The 26,736-nt window shown below is 38.4% G+C and overlaps 2 protein-coding genes across 2 annotated transcripts in view; one reads left to right on the top strand and one right to left on the bottom strand.

Moving 5' to 3' along the window:
* Positions 1–12,441: 12,441 nt before the first annotated feature.
* Positions 12,442–26,736, top strand: part of tet2 (tet methylcytosine dioxygenase 2) — a 45,655-nt gene continuing 31,360 nt past the window's right edge. Inside the window, exon 1 of the mRNA XM_036574785.1 lies at positions 12,442–12,970. The gene's annotated coding sequence lies outside the window, so the exon portion shown is untranslated. The remainder of the gene's footprint in view (positions 12,971–26,736) is intronic.
* Positions 22,244–26,736, bottom strand: part of ppa2 (inorganic pyrophosphatase 2) — a 44,265-nt gene continuing 39,772 nt past the window's right edge. The window contains exon 13 of the mRNA XM_036574787.1: positions 22,244–22,385. The gene's annotated coding sequence lies outside the window, so the exon portion shown is untranslated. The remainder of the gene's footprint in view (positions 22,386–26,736) is intronic.

Raw genomic sequence — 26,736 nt, forward strand, 5'->3', positions numbered from 1 at the left:
AACCAAAATCAAATGCCAGACTTCTTAATTATGTTGCGTACTTTTATACATAGCATGTATGCACGAGTGTGATTTTCAAAACATCATGCACGTGTAAAAGCAAGGCTCAAGTAGTTATAGATATTTTGCTCTATATTTTTTTTCTCTCTCTGGTTCTATCTGTTCTGGAAAAACAGATGACAGTATAGTTAATTACTTAATTATTTATTCATTAAATATTTTATTATGTGCTTTTGTCTGAATGAAGTAAATATCATTTACTAACTGTTGTTAGGGTATGTATGATCCTTTTCAGTTGTGTATTCGAGTTAGTTTTACTTTCATAGATGTGGTTTATTTTGTAGTGAGTGAATTGGTTGTACATTGCAACTAACTGAATACCCCTCCCTCACCCCTCCCTTTCCAAGCGTGTAGTAGAACATACAGTGGCCATCAGGTTTTCTGCTGTTGCCTGTCCCGAGTCCATGTTTTAGTTTATTTAACGTCGAGGATTCTCACTCCCTTGCTTTTTATTGTGCTAAGTAATAAGTATGATCCATAGTTGTCAAAAGTGGAGTTCCTAAACTTCTCACAACAGAAAATGGTTAGTCAGCACCGGCAGCAACCACTGATTAAACAAACATAGAGACAGCAGAATCTGCAGAAAGCGACAGCGTCAAGCCAGTGCTTAATACAGACAGTGAGTCTGAAATAAATTCATGGCCTCACTCAATCCTGCAGTGGGTTATTGGGAGAGTCGGGAGAATTCCTGGTGGGTCGATAAAGTTTCGGGTCTGTTACTGCAAGTTAATGAATAAACTCACAGCACAAGAATGCTCAAACTGTGTACCTCTAACTCTCAGTAGAAAGACATCCTGTTTAAAATTTGAATTAGAAATGATTTTAAAGAAATACTTTTTACTTTAAATATATTCATAAGCATGTACTCTTACTACTCTTACTACTTGAGTCATACTCAGTCTAAGCTAATAAAAACACAGCAAGTTATAGTTACAAGTGATTATGCACTAATGGTTTTGCATACTATATTCTATTTCTGCTAATAGATCCCTCTAAATTTTACACACTGCACCTTTAAGCTGCACGTTTGTAGCGCTGCTTTGTGTTGCTAAGTGGATGATATTACTGTCATGTATATGATCTGTGGCACACTCTCATAAACATTTTGTGGTTCTGGGTTTTATGGCTGTAGATTCTCTCACACGCTCATGTGTGCCATCATTTTGAACACTTCCTTTCCTGCTGCCTTTGTGATTACAAATGAAGAAAGTTCATTTCTCCTCCTCATCCCTGCTCTGACCAGCACTCCAGAGTGAACCACTATAATACAGGCCTTAGTAGCATCTCCAACATTATTTATTTATTAAGTATTTTTCAGTACATCTTGTGTGATGTGTAATCGCATCAAACATGTTTGATATGCGGTCTGAGGGAGTACAGGACTGTACAAAATTTTAAGTCTTCCATACAGAGGATGTGTTAACTTACTTGCAATTAGAAAATCAACAAAACATGTAATTTGACCAGGGGTGCCCAAACGTTTCCATAAGACTGTAGGAGTGTTTTACCACAATTTCACAATGATTAGATTTTACGATTCTTTAAAAATGATTTAATGATCATCGATTCATTTAATTAGTATGATTCAGAATAATGTTAAAAAATACACTGAATATAACAAAAATTCAAATGTAACTGGATGAGTAGTGCATTATAGACAGTAAAAAACAATGCTTCACGTTTTTTGTTTTGATACGTACATTTTTGTCCAAAGAGAAACAAGTATCTCCAAAATAGTAACTTTTCAGGAGAGGGCAAAAATGTTCTTTACTTTCAGCGCAAGTTAATGTAAAGAGATCTGACTTTGGAGCAGTTTAGGAACATCTGTATTGGTCTATTCATCGTGAAATTGTCACACAGTGTAAAGGACAGCTGGCATTCTCAAATAATGTTGAAAAGAAAAAATCAGAAAAAATGGATAGCTGCTTTTCTTTGGATAGCAATGATTTGAAAATAGCCTAAGACTTTTATTTTGGCCAAGAAAGACTCTATTAAAATTATTATAATCGATTATAATCAATAAAAACACTCCAAAATTGATGCATTTGAATAACCACCTTGAGGTCAATGTAGTTTTACACCCATAGGGTTTAGTCCTGTCCTGTTGAGTAGGGGGAGAGGCTGAGCTAATGATTAACTGTCACTCAGAATGAGGCTCCACCCGCTGCTGCTTTCTGTATTCACACACCAAGTAGCTTGATTTTACTGATGTAGGCAGCTTTGTTGTGCTTTCTGTTTTTGCTGTAATGTCGGCATATATGGCCATACGGCAGGAGAATGTTTTGGCTAAATCTCTCAGAGTAACTTGGGGCTGGAGGGAGTGTCGATATATCATTTTTCCATGCTTGTTATGTTGTTGACCTTTTGTCCGTTTATGTTAAGGGAATTCCCTGATTTCTGCAAAATTTGATGGTTAAGATGTAAACAATATCACTTACTTGTTTAATGTAAAATGCTCTGCTTTAGAGAAACTTAGCAAGTCAGAATTCTTCAGCGTTGTTGATGATAAAATTTCTGCATCACAGTATTTTAGGGACTGTGGAAGTAGAGTGTGAGTGCCATGGTGGGGTGGGGTGTGGGGTTGGTCAGCTGCACCTATGCCACCCTGTATACCCACTCCTGTTCCTGTGGTGACTGTGAGGAGAGGGGTGTGTTTGTAGATGTTGAGATATCCAGAAGCTGCTGTCTGTGAGTGAGCGGGGGTTTTAAACAGCAGCAAAAGGAAAAATGGCCTGGGCTAATCCCACAGAACCCCCCTAAACATACTCACACACACTCACCCTCCACTTTACACACACACACACAGCCCTCCTGCTGGGACAGTAGTAATTAGGCCCGCATTAACGACATCTAGTTAGAGAAGGACCCTGTGGTCAGTGTGTATTCACTCATGGGGTGTGCTGTAATGGTGTGGATGTGTGTATGTGTGTGTATGTGTCAGCTATAGTGTTAACTACTGTCAGTGAGCTGTGGGAATTTTCAGTTGTAAATGTGACAGCAGTACATGCTCTGTTTCATGGTCTTCTGTATGAATGTGTGTAAATGTTGCTGTGCTAGTGTGTATTGGTGTGTGTATGGTGTTTCTATGGTGTCAGGGCCAGGTTTAGACTCTAGGAAGCCCTAGGCAAGATTATACTTTGGGGGCACCCTCCAGGTAAATCTGATCTACTCATCTTTACTTAATCTGGTATAACATATTATCCTGTAAAGTTTTTGTTTAGTATACAATATGATTTGTTATGCTTTTAATGCTCACATAAAGCCAAATGGCCATATCAAAGCAGAGATACAGTTCAGATTTGTCTGGATTACAAATGACACTGATATTTTGAGCTGTCATATTTTATTTCAAAAGATAGACCCTCAAAATTAAATATTTTAAAGTGATATTTAATAAAGACAATATTCTGTGACAAAAATTACTAACTGAAAAATGCTGTTTGCATAAATATTCATCTCTGAGCTGTGTAAACGAGGACACATTTGGCTTACAATTGGCCTCCACGTGTGAATCATTAAAAAAGTTTATCTTTTCTGGATAAAGTACCTCCTTAATGACCTCCTTAATCCAAGTGCAATTGGTCAGACTGTAAATCTGAAGCAAAATTATAGACATGCATACAGTAGGAAACGGCTACAAAATAATATTGAAGTGTTTGGATATCCCAGTGAGCACTGTTGGATCAATTGTGAGGAAAAGGAAACTGCATCATACCACCCAGGTACTGCCTAGACAAGGCCGTCCCTCAAAACTCAGCATCAGAGCAAGAAAGGGACTTGTGAGGGAAACTAAAGAGAGGCCAGTCATTGTGAAAGAGCTACAGATTTCAGTGGCTGAGACTGAAATGAAGGTGCACCAGTCAACAATATGAAAAGCTCTGCATATAACTGGCCTGTATGGGAGTTTGGCAAGAATTAAGCCATTACTGAAGATAAACACATCAAATTATGTCTGCAGTTTGAAAGCACCAGAGTGACTCAGTTTAAATAATGGATGAGGTTTTGAGGTCAGGTGAGACAAAAATGGAACGTTCTAATTACGAACAAAAATGGAAAATTCAAAATGCAAAAAAAAAAAAAATGTATGGCACAAACCCAATACTGCCCATTCCTCAACAAACACTATCCCAGTAGTGAAGGATGAAGGTGGCAACTAATGCTTGAAAGAAACTTCACCTTTCAGCAGGACAGTGATCACAAGCACAAGGCCAAAGCAACACATGAGTGGCTGAACAACAAAAATATGAATGTTCTACAATGGCCAGATTTCAAGAAGTCCAGATCTCAATCTAGTCGAGAATCTGTATTACTATTTGAAAATCACGGTCACAAGTGTAACCTAAACAACCTGGAGCAAATCTGCTAGGAAGAATGGGATGAACTCCTAACAGACTTTAAATCTGTACAATTGTCATTTGTAATCCAGATGAATCTGATTACTTTTAATGGGGTTGAATGTTTTTGCAAGGCAGCATATATACAGCATTTTACATGAAAATATAAAAAATTGTACAATGGTACAAATGTTGCATATCCCTGGTCAAATGTTTATTTTCTAAGTGAAAATAATTTCTAAATACTCCTACAGTCTTAAATGTGGCAAATTTCTGACAATTTTAAAGCACAATTTCTTCTCTTTTTTTGCTTAATTTGACATATTGGAAAAAAATAAAAATAACATTAAATTTGCCTGTCACGCATTCGGCTAGTCAGCCAACAAACTACATTCCCCAGAATACACTGGGGAATCAGGAGACGGAGCTATTTCCTTCGCTGGCCAGTAATGACTCAGACTCCATTTCCCAGAATCCTCAGCCAGCTCACATGACTCCGCAGAGATGCTCATCATCCTATCACCGTTCAACATCACCTGAATACTAATGCTGTGCACCTGTGTATTTGTCACATGACTCAGATAGATAGTATTTTAGCCCAGGCTATAACTAGAATCATTGCGAGGTATTGCTTTCCTTAGAGAAACTACTGAGCGTTCTTCCTGTTATCTATCATGTGTATGACCTTCTGCTTTCCGTTTTCTCTAACTCCGTTTTTGGATTTGCCCCTGTGTACTTTTGCCTGGTTTATTGGATATATGGTTTTGACCCATCGCCTGTTTTTTGGACTTCACTCTGTTTTCCCCTTGTCTGTTATGGTAGCCATTTCTCTACTACTGTTTATATTGGAACTGACCCATGCCTGTTTGCTGACTACGTTATACTTGCCTGGATCCACAAGTAAAACTTTGTTTGTGTTTTTTAACCGCGAGCGTCTGCTGACTGGTCATATGTTACATTGCCATTTTAAAATGTGTATTAAAATGTGCAGAAGCGTGTTCTGTGAAGTGGATGTAAGCTTATTTTTATATTATTTATATTTTATTTTTATTTTATTTATCAGCCAAAACACTTACATAGCTGCTGCAATTTGTGTTTTGTCTTTGCTACAGTAAATGAGTTAGTGTATTTGAGGTGTTAGCACAGGTATTTGATACTTACATTGAGCAACATTAGTACACGGTCACTGTTTGATCTGCCACTCTTTATCCTTTATTATTGTATTGGACAATAAAAATTGAGTGTTGCCAAACAGGAGATGAATTTGCAGATGATTTTGCTTGTTCCAGCTCAAGCTTGCTCTCTCTGTTTGTTGTTAACGTCTGTGATTATCACTTTTAAAAATATTATGGATCATGTTAACCCCTTAAATCCCAGGCGTCTTACATACTAAGGCTTATTATTCGGTAACTACAGGGACTTAAGTGCGACTGGCTGAGCTATTCTTAGGTTAAGGTAATAAAACGCTGAGCCCGCCGGTGGCCCTGGCCATTTAAGGGGTTAAATAGAACTATGGAAACCATTCCAGATATCATGCATTTCATAGCATGAAATCTAAATGTATTGCCGTCACAATGTGTATCACCTCATGACCCCTGTATGGAAAAAAATGACTATGAATATGCATATCAAGACACCCCTAGTAGCTGCATGCAATTAACAAATGTTAAACCTTTCTCATTTTGACTTAAGATCTGACAGGTCAGTTGCATCACACACTGCAACACACACCACTACATCACACACCACTGCTCTGCACACACCCTTGTACCACACACCACTACATCACCCACTGCCTCACGCATCCACCGCACCATATACCACTGCATCACTATACCACACACCATCACATCACACACACCACCACATCACCCACCACCGCACCATGCACTGCACCACATACAGTTGCATCACACACCACACCACACACATTACCCACCACCGCACCGCACACCATTGCATTACACTGCACCACACACCACCACATCACAGTGCCACACCGCACAACATACCACCACATCACACACCACTGCACCACATACACTTCACCCACCAACACACCACACACCGCACTACCAAGTATGCAATTACAGTCATTTGTAGAGTTTTTCTGGATTTTTTCTTAAAAGTGAAAAAAGCAACGCTTATTCTGCTAACAAACACATTAAAAACACAAGAACTAATTAATTAAACAAGCATCACTTGTGCTGCCCTTGAAGCAAGTTAAAAGTTTTCAAAAGACCCATGACGTGTTTCAACGAGTGCTTTCACTGCTTTCTTTTAATTACATTTATTTTCCTCAACCCAGCAGATCCAATTCACGTTCTGCTGATGGTTGTATTATATGATTGTGGAATCTACTCAAACAGCACATTAAGGCTGATAAAGTACATAGAATATGCATTAAAAGAAAACATTCTGAGAGAAAACTGATTTACTGTAGCACATCTTAAAGCTGCGGATAGTGCTTTTAAAACGTCCAGCCCTCTCAGTGATTCATGATCCTTTTGTTGGTCTGCTGAAGCCTAATTCCACATGCTAATACATTTCACTATGGCCAACATAGATACATAAGTGAGCCAACTATTCTGGGCGCTGAATTTAATGTGTTAAAAGGGGAAAACACTTTGAATGGAAACACTCTGAAGGTTTGATAGGGTTAAAGAGAAAAGCAGTGAAAGTGCACAAACAGACATTTTTCCCTGAGCTTAGCTCCCTAAGCTAGTGACCCTCTCTAAATTGCTGGGATTTTTCTCCAGCGCCCCTGAAGGTCAACCTGACTGTGACAATCCAGTTAACCCAAGTCAAGCCCTCAACGTCTGCGCTCCTACATTCACTCTGACCAGCATGACTGCTGCACTTTCCCAGTGGGACTGTGATATCTGTCACTTATGATTCCTGCTAATGGGATTTAGATAGCAATTACGTCAATTATTGAGCAACACTTTCTCAGCAACCCTATCTTTGCCTTATCGGATGCTAATGGGTAAAGAACTCATGGTTGGTAGTGAGAAATATGTATTTGGCTAGCAGTAGCATGGCTAGCTGAACCCTAGCAGGGCTTGCCGAGAGGTGTGAGGAGTGACCTTGCAGATGAAAGTGAAAGAAAACCTCCCCAACTGCTAAGACGTCACACACATCATGCGAGTGGTTTCACACCTCTGCAGGCATTGTGGTGGATTAGAGCTAACATTATTCTGGAGGTGGAGAGGTCAGGGCCTGGCTAATGCTCTTCACACTTTCACACTGTCATTGAGGCTAACATCACATGTCACAGGTTTACCTCAGCTCAGTTTAGCCATAGCTTCAGCACAGAATGCTCAGAAACCTGTCTGGTCATTGGAAGATATGGCCATGCATAATAAACAACACATATGGCTTCAAAGGTGCAGCAGTGTTTTACTAACAGCAGACGTCTGCGCATCAGTAGTATATTATGTAAGGTTATGTGTAAATGCTAACATTGATACACTGCGTTCATTTTGATGGCAAAGATAGGCTATGTGAAGAAATCATAGATTGCTTTTTGTAAGGTACTAAGCCACACATGCAGGCCAATTAGTTTTAGAGTGGATTAGTCGTGGAGGAGCATGAGGAGGTATTTTCTGGCTTTACTCAGAGAATCATTGGCTACATTGAGCTAGTTGATTTTCCATGGTAATTTAGCTCGTTTGAATAGTTTGCTAGTTCAGTTGCACAAGTAAGGGATGACACTGTGGATTCTGATGGTAATGTGGGGTCGCAACCCAAATGTTAATAAGAGTCATTTTGTCCTTTCAACAAAAATCAAACCACCTTTGGAGCCACAACATTTTGAGTCCATTTTACCATCTTGGCTGTACATGTGTCTCAGCACCTGCTAATGTCCTAGTGTAGGCACTTCAGTGATTATGAATGCAAATAAGTCTATTTGCCTCCAAATTATGGATGTTCAGCTTAAATATTTCTCTTTGCTTTTTTGTTAGCTACAAGCTAGGTGAACTAGCAGTTATGGGCTACATTAATTCCAGCGTTTAAGATCATTTATTGTTGAAACTGTGTTTGAACGATAAGCAGAGCTTTATTTTATTTTAAATGAGGATTATTTTATTTTTACCTAGAAATCTAACTCTGATGTGGAGCCACACCAGGTCAGTAAAAGAGCTGCAGGTTGCCAACCCTTGAGCTAGCGTATGGAAGCACTTTGGCTTCTGCGGAGCATATTACATGTTTCCGCCCATTTTCCGCGCAGTTGTAGTTGCTGCCAACCAGGGGACCATCAATCAAGCGATGTCAGAGCTTCCACCCAAATCGAAAAGGATGAAGCGAACTACAAACTCTTTCACAACTTTTATTGCCAAGGATTTGCATGAAATCACTGAAGAAAATGGGTATAATCTGCTGCATGGACACCCATTGCCATAGGATCTTATTTCACCGTAACTGAGCATTTTATCGCAGATGAGTGGCAGCCTGCGTCTCCAAGCAAGAGCAGTGAATGAGAGCCTTCCAGTTGACTTGCCACATCGCTTCCATTTGATTTATTAATAAAAGATATTGGAAGTAAATTCATCATGGATCATTACAAATACTTTGAAAGTTCGAAATTGTCACAGTGAGAAAAAAGAAATCCTGTATAAAAAAAAAGATGCATCAAGATGCACTGATAATCGTTTTATAATTGCATCGCAGCCCTCTGAGTATACACATACATATATATATATATATATAACACATATATACATATGTACATATATATATATATATATATAACACATATATACATATGTACATATATATATATATATATATATATATATGTATTATAGAATCTTTGGAGATTTTGGAGAAAGTTATTTTTATAATTATTATTTTATAGTTATTATTCTAAGTCTAAGGTCCATTCATAATGAAAATTTTTACACAATTTAAAGAGTGACTGACATTTATTGTTCAAGTGAAAGAATGAAAAACGATAATGCCTTTTCTGCTCTTTACATGTCATGATGAATGAACAAATGGCAATGGTCCAAAGTTACTTCAATAAAATTTCTTTACATCAATATACATTAAAAGTTAAGAACACTTTTACTTTTTCTGTAAATTATCATTTTGAAGATATACTAAGACGATATATACAAAATATGTAGGATACACTTATCAGAGCATATCATTCTTAGTTTTATTCCAGAGGACTTAGTGTCACACTACTGATTTATTTGTAATAGCTGTAGCTATGTAGTAGCTACTAGTAACATGTAGCTAGATCAGAGTGTGTTTCTGTCCTGAAAAGGCTAGGGAGTCACCAGCAGGTACACAGTGTTCCATTTTGCATTCCTAAACTGTAGAAAATAACTATTGGTTTATCTCAAAAAGTTAGGGTTGGGTTGCCTTAAAATTTTTAGTTAATTGAATTTTGAATGGTAAGTTAACAGAACAACAGTCTGTGTTTTATTGTTGACGTTCAAATTACTAAAAATTTTAAGACAGCCTGGACACTTTTTTAAGTTTTTAAGTTAAAACCCCCAAATGTTCACTTCTGACTTCTATAGCTTAGACTTCTTTTTTTTTGCTCATAACATCTTGTGGTAAACTGGCATAATCCCACCTCCACCTGGAGAACTAATTCCATCCAAACAGTGCTTTAGACCTCCATTGAGGTCACTCATATAATTTCATATTATACCACTCCTCATAACTTACTTACATTCCACACTCCTGTAATGTAGACCTCTTCTTCACTCCTGTGACATAGACTTACATTCTTCACTCTTCAGACATTTCTCTTTCCTATAACTTTGACTTACGTTGCTCACTTCTGTAATTTCTATTCCTTACTCTTATAACATAATTTATTTTCCTCACTCCCCTAACACAGACTTCCATTCCTCATTCCTTTATGTTAGATTTACATTCCTTGTTGTTATAACTTGACCTTTTTATTCCTCACTCCTATACTCATAGATTCATAGACTATAAGCTAGATTTCCATTCCTCACTCCTATAACTTTGATTTCCATTCTTCACTTAGACTTATATTACTCTTTCCAAAAGCTTAGACTTACATTCCTCACTTCTGTAACTTAAATTTGCACATTTTTTCCATGCAGTTGAAATTTAAAGGCTAAAATGTTATCTCCTGGTCTTTTCTTCCATGCTCTGCTGTTTTTGAGCTGCTGCTTAAATTCTCTCTCCCCCCTCCCCCACCCTGCTGTAACAGAGTCTCCTTTCTGCTCCCAACCTCCGACTATTGAGTCAACACACGTCACTGCAGCCGGGCAGGAAGGGCTCCGCCTTTCAGAAGCCCACTGCAGTCAAAGGCAGATTACTCTCAGACAAGAACCACCTGTTAGACTGCAGCCAGAGCAGCAAAGCGAGCTTTCTGAGAGAAGGACAGGGAAAATGGGAAAGAAAAAAGGAGAGGGGGAGTCACTGTGGCTTTCCAAATTTGCAACTACAAAACAGAACAGCAAACACACTGAGGACAGACTGAGATCTAAGTGCATTTACTGTCTCTCTCACAAACACACACTGCCTATTGACAGCGATTTCAAAAGGAATTAAATGTAGTTATAATAATATTAATTATTATTATTATTATTCCTTAAATCTGTTTTTACAGAGCACTTTATGTTTTATAGGAAGACTAAAGTACATTTTTGTCACCATGAAACAAACAGTACGATGTACAACTTGATCCTTAAGGTCCAACTGTGTACCTTAAATTACTTAAAGGTATACAACATTAACTTTCCCTTGGTAAAGGTGTATAGAAAAAATAGAAAAGTAAATTAAAAAGTTTGGAGTTGCAGTTGGAGGGGGTATGGAGTCTTAAAATATATAACATGAAATAATATGCTCCCTAACTACTAATTACTACCGTTTATGACTTGAAAGGTACAGTTTAGTAGCTTTTTTCTGGAGACTGCACGACTTACAGAGAGAGAGAAGTGAGCTAGTGAATGCGTGTAAAAACAAGTGCGTCCTCTTCAATGTCCACTCTGTGTTATTTGCATTGTTCCATATCGTCAGCAGGACTGAATCCATAGCTAAAATCCAGCTGTTCTTCACACTCATGGCTATGCGTATGTGCCACTGGTGGATTTGTCTTTGCAAACAGCTTCTCAGTCCACGTGGCCAGTGTAAACAGGGCGATGGGTTTTGGCACACGCACCATCCGGAATAAGCCATCTGGAGCTACGAGGCTACTAACTTGCTTAAGTTAGTAAGCAAGTTAGCTTAAATCATCACACAGATGCCTCAAATTGTGTTAAACTGTGAAGTAGCTGTTAACTCTGGAGTGATTTTAATCCAGTATCAATCTGCAGTGTGTGTAGTTTTTACATTCTGACTAATAATTGTGGAGTGATTTTAATCTAGTATGAATCTGCAGTGTGGGTAATTTTTACAGTTTGACAGTAATAACTATGAAGTGAATGGCCTAATGGAATAACAAACCTTTCTAATAGACTTTCAGACCTTATTACTGAGTGTGGCGTCTATGGCATATTGCTCATGATTTTATGTAATTTAGGAAAAATACACAGCTGTACTTTATCCTGTATGAATCGGCAAATCAAACCCTTTACACAAATAAAAGTAATCCAGGACTAATAGGACTAAAGACATGCAACAAAAGAACGGAGAGAAAAAGAGGGAACCAATGAGAAACAGAAAGAGAGAGAGAGACAGAACTAAAGAGTGAGTAAAGCAAGAGAGATAACTATACAGCTATAGAATGAAAATAGAGAGAAAGAGGGGAACTGGGAACTAAAGAGGACGTAGAGAGAAAGAAGGAGAAAGAGTGGTGGGAGAGACAGAGAGAAAAGAGGAGAGGCAAAAGAAAAGCAATAAGAAGTGAGGAAAAAGAGGGTACTAAAAAGCAAGAAAGGAGACCAAATGTAAAAAGAAGGAGGAGAAGACCACTATAAATAGAAAAAGAGAGAGAGAGATTCTTGCACTCACTTCCTTTTTCCTGACTGTGAGGGTTGGTGGGTGTGTTTTTCTCTCTCACTCTTTTTTTCTTCAGGGGTTTTCCCTCCCTCCTCTCAGTGCTGGAGCCGCACACACTCCACTCCACTGCTTCCAACCAGCCAATACTGTGTGTGTGTGTGTGTGTGTGTGTGTGTGTGTGTGTGCGCACTATTGTGTGCGGCTGAAAAAAAAAGAGAAAGGAGGGGGGGAAGAGAGAAGAAGAAAAAAAGAAGAAACTCCGGCTCTTTGTGCTAGGGGAGTCTCAGCAGGAAAAGAGAGATTTTGCAGTTTAGTTCGGCTTCTGTTCTTCACACACACACACACACACACACACACACACACACACACACACACTGGACCGGACTGGACTGCATTTGCATGGCTGTGACCATTGCTGGCTGCATATGTGTGTATTTGCAGCAGTGTGTGCGAGCTTGTGTGTATTTTCTTCGCGCAGACGGCAGTGCGGACGATCGAGGACGTCACACACTCAGCCCATGAATATTGATGTGGACGACGGTGTGTTTCAGACAGAAGAAACAAGATGGCTGCGCTTTAGGAGTTGTTTAATAGTGAGACGCCGTTCTGCTGGGACTCTACAGAGTGGAGGGAGTCAGAACAAGGTGAGAACGGACTCTGTGTGTGTGTGTATGTGTGTGTGTGTGTGAGTGTGTGTTTTCCCTCTGTAGTATGAGTGTGTCTGGAGGGAAAGCAGCTCAAACGGAGAGTCACCAGGATTTTACTTCTTGCTTTAGCCAACATGGCTGACATGTCGCTCTCTCTTTTCTTTTTGTACACCTCTCTCTCCCTCTCTCTACTCTTTTTACGTCTCCTCTCTCGCCAATCCTGATAGTATACTCCTTGGACGTTGGTTCTTTAGCCTTTGATGTTGTGCAGTGGACGCTGCTACGCTGTGCTGGAGGAATGTGTGCGCTGTGTAAAAAAAGAGGGTGACCTTTGAAAGGCTTTATTTACCAAGCACACATTGGTCAGAGAGAGTCCAGCGCAGAAAGAAACAGCTTAATTCTAAAAGCTTTTACTCTCCTCCATTTGGGCATACACTCCAACAATTTGGTAGAAGAAATTAGCATATTTTATGTGTGTGTGTGTGTGTTTCACATGAAAATATGTAATATATGTGATATATTTTAGAAGCCAGTTAGCATGATTTGCACTGTTTTCTCTAGTTATGTTCAGTGTTTTTTATTGTTTCTTTTTTTGTGGAAGAAATCAGTCACTGTTGTCCATGAAGCTTAAGATGTGGAAATATAGGAGCATTATGGGTGAAAATTCCATGTGGAACTGAATTAGTGTGAAATCAGTTCGAGCTTTTTTTCTTGTGTTTGTGTGCTTTGTTAGAGCACACAAACACAAGAAAACACAAGAGCACACTTCATATTCATACGTGAAGTTTTTCTTCTGGAGATGTTTTTTTTTTTTTTAATTCATCTGCAACCGAGGTACCCAAGCTTTTCTCAGAGGCTTTTGTTCACTGTGACAGACTTTGTGTTGCTTTTGTGCTGGGTATTTGGAATAGCTTTCTTGGTTCCCTGGTGTAGTCTAGTTTATTAGAGGATAGCGACAGCTTGGGGCTTTGTATATCTCCTGAATCAGCTTTCATTACAGTGAGTTCTGAGTGACAGCAAAAACACAAAGGAAGAGATGAAGAGTCCAGAGAGCATGAAACACTATCCTGCAGCTCCATTAAGAGAAACAGAGAGAGAGAGATAGTGAGAGAGAGAGAGAGAGAGAGAGAGAGAGAGAGAGAGAGTACTAAAGGAGATTTTTCATTGTTTTTTCCCTCCACTATACATTGTGTGTTTGTGAGCCTTGTCAGCTTTGTGTAGAATATTTTCAAAACAAGCAAAAACATATAACTGTTTGGATGACATTCTTTGCTGACCAAGCATTTTTCCTATGTGTCAGAGGCACAAGTGATGTGTCCGGAGGTATTTCTTACGTCTAACCATGTTGGGTCAGATAGTATACGCTCATACTGAAGCTACTCAATTTACTGAAATTGCTTTAACTGAAATGTACAAAAAAATACAACAAAAAAAAATAACATATATAAATATTTCCAAACAATCATATCATGGTTGTAAATGGTTTCCATATGTTTTTTTTTTTTTTTGGCTAATGGGGTCATAAAAATATAAAATTAAAGATAAAAGTTTAAAAAATCTTTAAATGTTTATTTAAGTACAGTGCACTGTTTTTCAACCTCTCTTTCTCTTGTAAATTAATTGTAAATGACCCCATGCTTTTTTCTGAACCTCCTGTATGTATTAACTGACAGCGTTAGGATTTGCATGTTAATTAGCTGCTGAAATATGGCAGATAAAGGCTCAGGGTTTTTCCTACTGTTTCTAGATTTGGCTTTGTGTATTCCGCCTCTTTGCCTTTCAGTGCCACCATCTAAATAACAGAGAAATGGAAGGATGCCTGGGAGCTACAGCTAATGGGATGTTGTAAATAAACAACGTAGAGAGAGAGGGGAGGTGGTGCAGATGCTAATGTAATGCACTGGGGGAATCTGGCCAGAATGCAGCATTACTGCAATGAGCACAGCTCTGTTGCTAGCGCTAATAAGTGTTTAACCTGAGATTTTTGCTCATTTATAAAGATAGTGGGCAAATTGCTCTGATCCTCTGCCTGGAGCTGATAGATACATCAGGATATTTATTAGGATTGGGTACTGCTAACTAGCTAAGCTCTAATAATCTAAGCATCTCAGTGTTAGCAGTTGTTTATAAAGATAGTAAATAGTGGGCTCTGATCCATTAGGTACAGAGATACACCAAACTGTTCATTAGGGTTAAGTATTGCTAACTAACTCACAACACGATAATTAATAGATAGATAGATAGATGTAGAGAGATGAAAACTTGCTGGAATTGTTACTGCACAGTTACTACCACAAAATGACGTGCTATACGGAGCTATTGAAACACAGTGAAAATGGTAATGTTTTGGTAGTCAAAAAATGCTGATGTTGGTAACATTGAATGAAGGCACATACCTGTGAGTTAGAATTATGCAAATGGTAGCATGCTAACTGGTGGCCACCAGGTTAGCTATTTCTTCAGTAAAGCCAAACTGAGTCCACAGATCAGACACGAACACTGCAGAAACTGCTTGTATCTATGCCATGGCAAACATGTTAGAAAGAACTGATCTTCATGACATTTACAAGCATGTCTAGTGATAAGTACTACTTCATACACACTGACTGAACTAGCGCAGTAGGTAAACAGAATCAAAGTTCCATGATTAGTTGAATTTTTAGTATCAGTGCAGCTGTAATATTTATGTTAGACTAGCGTCAAACGTAAAACAGTCCATTTTGATATGGTGAGTAGTGTCAACATGACCCAAGTAGAGTTTGTATATGTGTGTGTGTGTGTGTGTGTGTGTGTGTGTGTGTCTGTTTTGGCTGCTGGAGATTGGCTGGCCATTGGCACCCTTACTCAGCATGGCCTGTTATCATGTTTAATGATTCCTCACAGGCTGGAGATTATTTTTACAGCAGCAGAGCTGCTTTAATTCTAGACAATCATTTTGTAATGAATCTCAGTCTGATGATAAGGAAGTCTTTTTATATAATGTAGCTGAGGACTGTTTTGGTTTGACCAGTACTACTGTCACTATTACTATTACTGTAAATAAAATATTTAACTCCTTAAAAACTCCTTAACTCCTGAAAACTTATTATTCAGTTATTCAAGGTTTATTATTTAGTAACTACCATGAATTATTAAGTAACGACAGTTAATTATTTGAACTCTACTATGAATTATATAGTATCTGTATCAGTACGAATGAATTAATCAATAACTGCTATGAGTTACTTAATAATTAGTGTGAAGTATTCAGTATTATTACAGCGTTTTTATGTTGGAAATATAAAATAATGTCCACTAATAGTTTTAGGGCTGCAAATACAATGGAAATGATACTGAAAAATGTTAAAGAGCCTTGTGTTTAGCACTGTTTATTTATCCAGAAATAGTTTTTTAGGATTTTTTTGTAAAATAGGCACATGGATATGGAAGGACTTTGCTTATTTACACACATAAACACACAGAGGGTCCTGGCTGTATTTTCAATCCCCCAACATGCTAAAAAAAGCATACCTCAGTAATCATCACTCCCACATATTCATCCAAAAGAAGCCCTCTGTTGTGGTCAGTGCTCCTGGGGTCTAGGAGAGCAGGGGATGTTCCAGATTTGGGCACTCTCCCATGGAGTACAGAGAATCTACTCTAAAAGAGATGATGGGGGGTAAAAACAGATCAATGATGAGGATTTACTGCCATTCTGCTTTTTTTTTAAAGTGATAGTTCAGAGAAAAATCAAATTTACACAAGTTGGACAAAATTCAGGCTCCAAAACGGCTGTGACCACTGCGTCTGTATTTATAGTGTTGAACAGTGCGAGAGACGACCTAAGTCTGACATTACTTAACAACTCAACATAGTTTGAGGCAAACGTGACGATTTAGGCATGCACTATGCTAAATGGTGGGGTGGAAGGTTTTCATTACTTGATAGCTATGTTAGTCTCAGAACTCCAGGGCTAAAAATAAACTTCAGACACCAAACATGTTGACAACATTTGGGGTAAAGAGGGGCGCTCTGTAAATTTTCTACCTCCTTTGGTGACTCACATGGTCTCCATGGCATTCTGCAGGAATGCTAAAGCTCTAGTGCTAGGGCTCTAACCTGTGACCTCAGCTCTAGACTGTGTTGCATTTCTAGCCCAAGGCTGTTTGGAGGACGACGTGGTGGAACAGGTTTGGAGGAGCTGCTCTGTTGCCGCTCCCTCTAAAAGCAGGAGATCAAGGCAAGAGTCAGGAAGAGATTTATCATCTCACCCAAATACACACACGTATATATAAAAGCAACATAAAGTGTCTAAGTAAGTCTCTTGAACTGTCCTGGTGGAATGGAACACCATTCTTTCAAACAATATTTTGATGATGGTTGTGGAGAGCGCTCCTGAACACATCAGTCCAAAATCTCCCGTAGGTGTTTAACTGGGCTGGGATGTGGTGACTTTGAAGGCCAAAACATATAATTCACATCATTTTTATACTCTTCAAACCATTCAGTGAACCCTCATGCCCTGTGGATGAAGGCCTTGTCATCCTGGAAGAGACCAGGATAGAAATGTTTCACTATAGCTTAAAGGTGATCAATCAGAATAACATTGTGTCGATGTGCAGTGACACTTCCCTCTAAAAGCATAAGTGGACCTACCAAAACAGAGCCACTGGACCTCCTCACTGTAGGGGTCAAACATTCAGTCCTGTACTGTTCTCTTGGTGTACACCACACATGGTGTTTGATGGTTTCCGTTTTTTTTCCATAATGTAAATCCAATGCAAATGTAACACATTATGTAACTAGCTATGTAAATACATCCAAATACTTTTGTAAAGTAAGTGGAATATAGCAAAACAGTAATGACTCCAGACCTGTAAGTTAATGTCTATGTTAGAATATGCTGAGGAGGGAAGAGGCGTGGTCTTGTTTTTGAAACACAAACGCTAGTTCTCTCTCTTCTTGGGAGCTGCTGTTGCACAACTATCTTAGCATTTAGCACTAGCAGTAGCGGACACCAAGAGCCTATAGTAGGGAGCGTGAGGGATTTTGGAGTGTATATCAATATCAGGCTTTGCCCAGTCTTCCATGTGGGCCCTTGCACGTGGCGGCTGTGTTTACAAACATATCCCATCATTCCTTGGGCCAGCGTTACGTAACTCAGCCCAAAGAAAGTGCCGCCTCGCTCTCGGGCGCCTGCTCTAAATATGCCAGGCTGGCCGGGCATGGCTGCATTCGGGCAGTAGGTTCGGACCATGCCAGTGTAGACTTCCTGTAAACCTCCAATACAACAGCTATTTTTTAATTTCGAAATGGTTAAATTAGTATTTTGTGAAAGGTTTTTTATAGCTTTTGCCTTACTTATGAAGGTCAACAATTGACATTTTTAATAATAATAATAATAACAATAATAATAATAATTATGATCATTATTATGATATTTGCACAGCAGTTTTCAAAAGCCCAAAGACAGCTGTTTGTAATTGTTGACAATTAAAGGCATCAATAAAACACACACACACACACACACACACACACACACATATATATATATATATATATATATATACCTAACATATAACATATGTCCTCCTTAAAAAATTTCTCCCATAGTGTTTGATTTCTCCCATATTTTTAGTGTAAAAGCAATCCACACACTTTGGCTACAGCCAACCTTATGCAGGTGAAAAATGTGAACATGTGAGCGTAGTGTATGCATGTTAGCATAGTAGCACATGGCTCGGAATGTTTATGCCAGCTTTACATGCCACACTACCAGGACACCTACACACTGTTTAAAAACAGATTAATTCCTGTTTGAGCTGTGGGGCTGTAGGATGACGGTCTACATTTAAACTTATATTTCTGCCCTCTGTAAACAGCTATATCAAAGCCTGTATTTTGTCCATACTCCTGTCCATTTCTTTAGATAACAGTGTGCAATACAGTCTCAGCAACCACATAAAATCTATTTGAGATTATTTAATAATTATTTAGTAATTATTTAACAGTTTTAAGGTGCAATGTGTAAGATTTAGTAGATCTAGCAGTGAGGTCAAAGACTGCAACCAACTAAATACCCCTCCCTTTCCAAGAGTGTAGTACAATCTACAGTGGCCATCAGGTTTTCTGCCATTGCCTGTCCCTATTTTGTTTTGCATCTTCATGTTTTTGTTTCTTTGACAATGAGAATTCACTCTCCTTTGCTTTTCTTTTTCTTGTGCTAAATAATAAGAATGATCCTCTATTTGTCTCACACTGGTCTTTCAACTGGTGCTAAAGCATCACCAAATCCAAGCTGCCACTTCAATGTAAAACTGTGAAAGTCACTCTGTACAGTAGAAAATGCCAGTCTCTGTAAGTAGATATAAAGGACTTGTTCTAAGATAACAGAAACACAGTGATTCGTAGTTAGAGGTGATTGTTTACCAGTGAAAGCATTGTTTTGTATACTATATTCCATTTCTGCTAATAGATCCGCATTATTCTTACACATTACACATTTAATTCAAATGTTTGCAGTTAGCAATTGCTGGGGTATAAACTTACTTGTTAGCTACATTAGCTAACTAGCATCGTAGCTCCCACTATTTTATGTTTTTAGTGTTCAAGGAAATCAAGCTGTCCATCTCCATGGCAGCAGCAAGCTTCTGGAAAGTGACATCAGCTAAAGTTAGCATAGCAGTTAGCACAGTAGCATGTGTATCTGTTTGTTTATGCCAGCTTTTTACACTGCACTGCCAGGACACCTACACAATGTTTAAAAACAAGCACCAGGTTAATTCTTATTTGAGCTGTAAAGTGGAACAGCGTATGTTTACAGAGATTAGTTTAAAGCAACTACGTTTCTTTGCGCTGTAGAGCATGACTTATTACTCACACTCAAGTGTAACAGCCGTTCATTGAAGAGGTACTAATATGTTGGCTAAATGCAGTTAGCAGAAATCTCAGGGGGATTCTTGCTGCTTCAGTCTTCTAAGATGTTTTTAATGTAGGTTGTGTAGATTGTTGGGATAGCAACAGACAGAAAAAGAAACAGCACAAGTGTGACCTCTGAATAGAAGAAAATATGTTATGAAGCTTTTGTATCACATGCCCTACAGGAAGAGAAACCATGTGCCATTTCAAAGCAGCACTGATATCATCATTGGGTTGTGAGGGGATTTTTCATTACACATACATGAGGGTGTGCATTCATTAATCGACCAAATCTCCCCAAGTTGTTTGCCAGATCTGCGTCCTTACTGCTGATTAGTTGTCCCTGGGGTGTGGTGACTGTGTGTATGTATGTGTTGGAGTGTTTTACATACACCCCTCCTGAGTTTGGTTCTGCTTTGGCCACTCTAAACGTTCTCATGAACTTCCCAGAAAAAAAATACAATAAATAAGACATATCTCTCTACTTTTTTTTCAGAGAAAAGTACCCTTCAGTAAAGGCTTAACACAAAATTACTGGGAGGATTTGATTGCATTCAGCCACAAAACTGTTATTGTCTTTGAACTGTGTGTGTGTGTGTGTGTGTGTGTGTGTGTGTGTCTATCGCTAAAAAGCTGTGTGTGTGTGTGTGTTAGTTGTTAATTTTCATTCCAGCTGCTTCAAACGTCCTTCACGGCTGAAACTGTACACATGTCCAGCCGTGACGTCACCGAGCCTGTGGGGTTCAGGTGTCTAGAGTGTATGGAATTTGATCTGAGGAATGTGCAGGCCAAGCAGCTGCTGGACACATACACACACACACACTGTCTGTTTGCTTTGAAGTGTATGCTGGAGCTGTGCAATATAACATTTGTTAATCTTTGCAATACTGATACTGCAGAAAGCTGCAGTATGCAAATAAGCCCTCTAACCAATCACAGTGTGCTGTGAGCATCCTGACCATTCACAGTTTTTGTGAATCAAGGATTTCAGATAATCTAATAAAGCGTAATGATTTTGGTCAAAATAATGCAGGTCAATCTTTAACAACGTTATATTATTGATTTACCAATGTGTTTTAACCCTTAAATGGCCAGGGTTTTAAAAGTTTTATTACACACTTCTGTTACCTAAGAATAGCTCAGCCAGTTTAATGTCCCTGTAGTTACTGGATAATAAGACTTAGTATGTAATAAGCCTCGGATTTTGAGGGGTTTAATATATTGTATGCCGTACTGCAGCCCTTTCTGCCCTAGTGTATATATTGAGGCCTGACCAATACGGAAATTTCATGGCCAAAGCTGGTTTTAGGGGATTAACATTCAGATAATATCGGAAGATATAATTGTATATTTATATATTAGATTTTAATTTTATACTCCAATAGATTTAGTTAAAAGGGATTTACTGGCTGATATACTTGTCAGTTTTCACCTGTCACATTTCTTTAACAACAGAAACTCAGTCTTAAATAATATAAATATTGCAGCCCTGGGGTCTGAGATACCCAGCATGATTTGTGCTTTTGGCTTCTGCTCATCCCCTCTTATTCTCCTCTTATTTTTATCATTACTTCTTTTCATTAACATTTTTTTCATGTTATTTCATGTTATACTCATGATAAAAGTGAAGTTTGCAAACACAGCTGCAGTCAGAGAAATATACTATGTTGATTTTCAATTTCTCCCTTTTCTACTGAGCCTATAAAACAGAACTATTGGCACCCTTCATTAACTTCCCTCTTAAAATACAAGAGAAGCATCAAAGGGTAAGATAAAAAAGACATTTAAACAAAGCCACTCCTTGTTTAACTTTATCAGTTTTAAAGGGCTTTTTTACATTTTTCTTGTATTTACATTTATTTTTTTCCTGTGTTTTTTGACCGTTCTTTATCCTTTAGAATTACACAGGCTGTTTTTGTTACTGTGCATTTAAGATTGATATATGTAAATGGTCTCTGCTCTAAATGGTTGCCTTGCCCTGTTTTGTGCCTCACTGAAATAAAAACATCCAGGCTGAAACACTGCTTATATCTTCAGCATGAATGGGCATCGCTAAACTGCCGTAAGCTGAATAGGCAGATATATGAAATGGTGTTGGTTTTTAAGACATCAGAAAATTATAAATTGAGAATGGGCAGAACGGGCAGTTCTGGAGCAGTTGGAATTCTAAAAGTGGGCAGTTGGAATTCTAAAAGTGTTAGATTATAAACTCTGTAACAGTGTCTGCCACCTCATATGCTGATTAAAGAGCAAGAGAGAGAGAGAGAAATGTGTCCTCCAGTGCATGAGTGTTAATACAAATGAAAAGAGCCACTGAGCTAAATGATGAAATTGGAGTAAAATATCCTCCTTTTAATGTCATTCAAAGTCCGTATTAGAGGAAGATATTTGTTGAAGAGAAATGGTGTATGACTCAAGGAGCCACATCTGCTGAAAAAACGTCCGAGCGTGCATGTGTGTGTAAGGAGCCCACGTGCCTCTGACACCATAGCAACAGTCTCCGAGGTCAGCCTGCCTGAAGACCAATGAAAAGGAAGATATTGTTAATTTCCAGCAAAAATGAAGCATGTGGCTACAGCAAGACAACATGAGCTGCTGTGTGTAAATATATTTTACAGACAAAGCTGAGCAGAGATTTAGAGGTCTAGAGTTATTACTGTCACTTTACTAAACTATTTTATTATAATTACATATACGGATAACGGAGAAGCATTCTGTTTAAACTTCTGTTAAAGTTGGTCAGTATCTATCTCTGTCCACCTCCGTTTGTGGTTTGACTGATTCAATCACAGTCGGATCACAGTGCATTTACACCTGACTTTTAATGTGGTCAAGTGAAATCTTAACATGATCAATATGTAAACCCGGCCCTGAGTGTCTTACTGTTGCTCTGTGGTCCAGTTAAAATGTTCCGCTGCACTGTTTACTTCACACCTCCTACTACTGAGCTTCATCCTTAGGCAGGTCCAGTTTTCTTTACTCTCACTCTTTTCCCTTTCCTCCTCCCCTCACCCAAACTTCATTCATGTAGCGGTCAAATTCAAGCACGTTTAACTGAAATAGATGCTCAACATTTCTTTAAATGGTCGAAATATACTTTGGCAGGTGTCCATCTGCCTTGATGCAATGTATGTGTGGGAAACACTGCAATTACAGATTGCAACTCAATTTGTCAGATTACACATTGAAGCACAATTTATCAGCCTCCCTCTACACCAGTCATCATTGGTCAGTTTCTGGCCACACAGCCACGCTTGGCTGAATATTTTGGAGTCCTGGACTGATCTTAGATTAGGGCTGTTAAACTGTGCAGCAGCAGAGGGGCTGCAATCTGTAATGGCCAAAGACACTCTTTCTATCCATCTCTCTCATTTCTCCACTTTCCCTCTTTTATTTCTGTCTTTTCTATCTCTCTTTCTCTATATATACCACTTTCTACAAAGTGCACCCATGGTAAGTGTTTCTGATAACATAACCAGAGATTGTAGCTACAAAGTAGGTGGACATAAACTGGACACGCAGTGTGATGTCATTCAGAATTATGAGGAACCAGAACAATGTTTGTGCCTCGGAAAGGCCACTGTTCCATCATTCAGCATAACACTCTAAATATTATATCTTATTGTCTTCAGTAAAAGAGCTTATGATGTCCTGCTGTCAGTCCAGTGGCAGTGCACAGGTCAGAGAAATCTAAATGCGAAAGCTGGAGTTTCTGAGAGGAAATAAACAGAATCTAAAGCTCGAAAGCTTTGAGTGCATTTATGGATGCGACCTGAATGAGCTGTGTATTGGTCCAGCACAATCAATACACAGAGCTCCCCCTCTCTCTCTCCTTCTCTTTTCCTCTCTTTTCTATTTCTCTGTCTCTGTCTCTCTTCCTTTCTTTCTGTTTATATTTCTAGCAATCTTTCTCTCTCCCTCACTTTCCAACACTCTCTGTGCAACACTTCTTCCCTCTCTGACACTCTCTTACATATTTCCCTCTGTCTGTCTCTTTCCCCTTTCCTCTCTCTCTCTCTTTTTCCATCCACATTTTTTTTCTTATTTCCCTTTTTCTTTCTGTTGCGCTTTCTGTCCATCCCTCTATCTCTTTCGATCTGTTCTGTCTCTCTTTGCCTATCTATCCCCCTTTTTTTTCTTTTATCTCTCTCTTTCGTCCAGGTTAACTTTCAGAGCAGATGGCCGTTCAGGAATAATGAAGTGGTCGCCATGGTTACGCTGCGCACTGAAAGAAATTAACTTTGCACTGCGCTCAGTTCATCAGGTTTAGTCTGATATATCGACCTAACGCAGACAAAGGCAGAGTAAGGAGGAAGTGTATTGTGGGGGATGGGGGTTGCCGTGGTGGCAGACGCCGTGCTGTGCCGTGTGTGTTCTCACAAACCTCTTCTTAATTAGAGCCTGAGTGTGATGTGCACTCTTCACACACACACTGGCCTTCACCTAACCCATTGATGATAATAATATTTTATTCTTCTCTATATATTTGTGAAGTTTGGGGATCGTATGAACATTATAGAGCATTATTCTTCTGTCTCGTGATGTCACTGTATGACCATGCCTCCACTTTCTTGACCGGAAGAAGCAAAATATATTCTGTGTGCTGTACAGATGGATTTTTCAGAATCACAGTGCATTTTTTCACCAAGTATATAATACATACAAGGAATTTGTCTTTGTGAGTGCACACATGTACGACATACTAACCAGAGCAGACAAGTACACAGACTATAACAAATATTCAAAAGAACATACGTCTATTAACTAAGAGACAAATAGAATAAAATGAGAATAGACAAAATAAAGACAAAGAGAGTAGATATAACAGAGCCAATGTGAAAGGAGCTAAAAGAGATAAATATGTGAATATGTACATACGTGTAGGGTTTGAGGAGACATAGGACACTGAGCAAAATCTTGTGCCAAAAAAGCACATTGTTTAAAACCATTTATTTGGGCAGCAAGCGTGTTTTACTTGTAAAATCACCATAAATCATTAGAACAGAGGCAGATAAATATAAATACAGTAGAAAAAGAGTTGAAACAAAGTTTGTGGCCTCCAGACATAGTCACATAACTCACTGGATTTATGTTCACTGGAACATAATGAAGCACTGATTAGCCAAACCAGGTACTGGATAATAACTGGGCTGCCATGGGAAGAGATTTGTGAATGGTAAAATGAACACATTGAAATATGTAAAATTACTGCTTATTGTATTAATATTACTTTATTTATCTTTATTTATTTATCTATTTATTTTAGTATTTTTCAGCAAATTAATGGCTACTAAAAAGCTTTTTAATTGCAATTTTCTCTGGTGCCTAAAACCTTTGCTTAATATTGTATAACAACTATTAATTACAGTACATTTCAGAATGCTATGAGCATTTGGTACAGAAGAGTTATGCAGCTATACAGTAAGGGGGGTTTGCTAGATTCAGTTTAAAATTTAACCTCTTAAATGGCCAGAGCCCAACAAGGGGCCCACAGTTTTAATGCACGTTTCTATAACCTAAGAAAAGCTCAACCAGTTTGCACTGAAGTCCCTGTAGTTACTGAATAATAAGCCTTAGTATCTACTAAGCCTGGGATTTTAGGGGGTTGAAAAACAATGATGTGAAGATCAAAGTTTAGTTCCTTCCAGTGTTTGAGCAGTAATGTCACTAGCATTAATGTTTAAAGCTTTCTAAACATACTCATCAACACAATCGGCACACAAAAACCTGCAGCCGGTCCACACAATTGAGTAAGTAATCTATTTAACCCCTCAAAATCCCAGGCTTATTACATACTAAGGCATATTATTCAGTAACTACAGAGACTTCAATGCAGACTGGCTGAGCTAGTATTAAGTTATAGAAGTGTGTCTTAAGGGGTTAACAAACTAAGGCAATACCACCAGTTATTATTTTATTTGTAGATATCATCGCACATTATCTCTCCCATTTACATACAGCCATTGTCTTCCTTAAAGCCCATCCAGCGCAGAAGCAACAGTGCCAGCAGCCTTTTAATACTTTTAATAACGTTCAGTCTTTCGCCAGAGCACAGGGATGGATTGTGTTAGTGTTGTAGTTAAGACCATTAAAGGTGAGTCTGAGTGATCAAGACCTGGACACATTGAGTCTAAGTCAAGACTAAGACTTTGTAGTAGTCGAGTTCGAGTCAAAACCAAGACCAGGACTAGCTGAGACTGAGACCAGATTAAGATTTCTTTCAGAAGATAAAAATTACAAAAAAGGAAAAACATAAATTTGTTTGTAGTTCATTGTACATTCATTAAACATTATATGCATTTATAAATAATGTATTTTATCAGTCTTGTAAAATATAACATTAAAAAATATATAGCTCAAACATGTCATTAATTGATATTAAATTATAGTCTTAGTTCAACTTTGTATTGTAACTATGGAAGCAGATGATGGTGAGGTTATTCTCTGTCCTTTTTTCTTTAAAACTCAGATTCATTCAGATTCAGATTCATTACATAAAGACACCTAAAGACAACTGAAAAAAGAAAGCATGCATCTGTTATTATTGCTAAATAAAAACATAGTAATAAGACAGAGAGATAGAGACCAGACTTGATTACTACAATGCTAGATTGTGTTCTAAATTCACATATTTATCTGTAAATATTACAGAGCACTTTTTAAATGAAACAATAGAAGCCATATCACCCCCTACACTTCTTGTAGTGTATTACAGTCTGTCAGAATGAATGCATAGAACGTTGTAAAGTGTTAAAGAGCACCTTCGTTTTTAAGTAAACAGCTCATCTACAATAAAACATCAACAGGTTTTTATGATTAGCATTGTTGTTTACTAATAGCTGCAGCTCCAATTCTGGGGACATTCA

The sequence above is a fragment of the Colossoma macropomum genome, unplaced genomic scaffold, assembly GCF_904425465.1.
Source record: "Colossoma macropomum unplaced genomic scaffold, Colossoma_macropomum, whole genome shotgun sequence".
Taxonomy (NCBI): domain Eukaryota; kingdom Metazoa; phylum Chordata; class Actinopteri; order Characiformes; family Serrasalmidae; genus Colossoma; species Colossoma macropomum.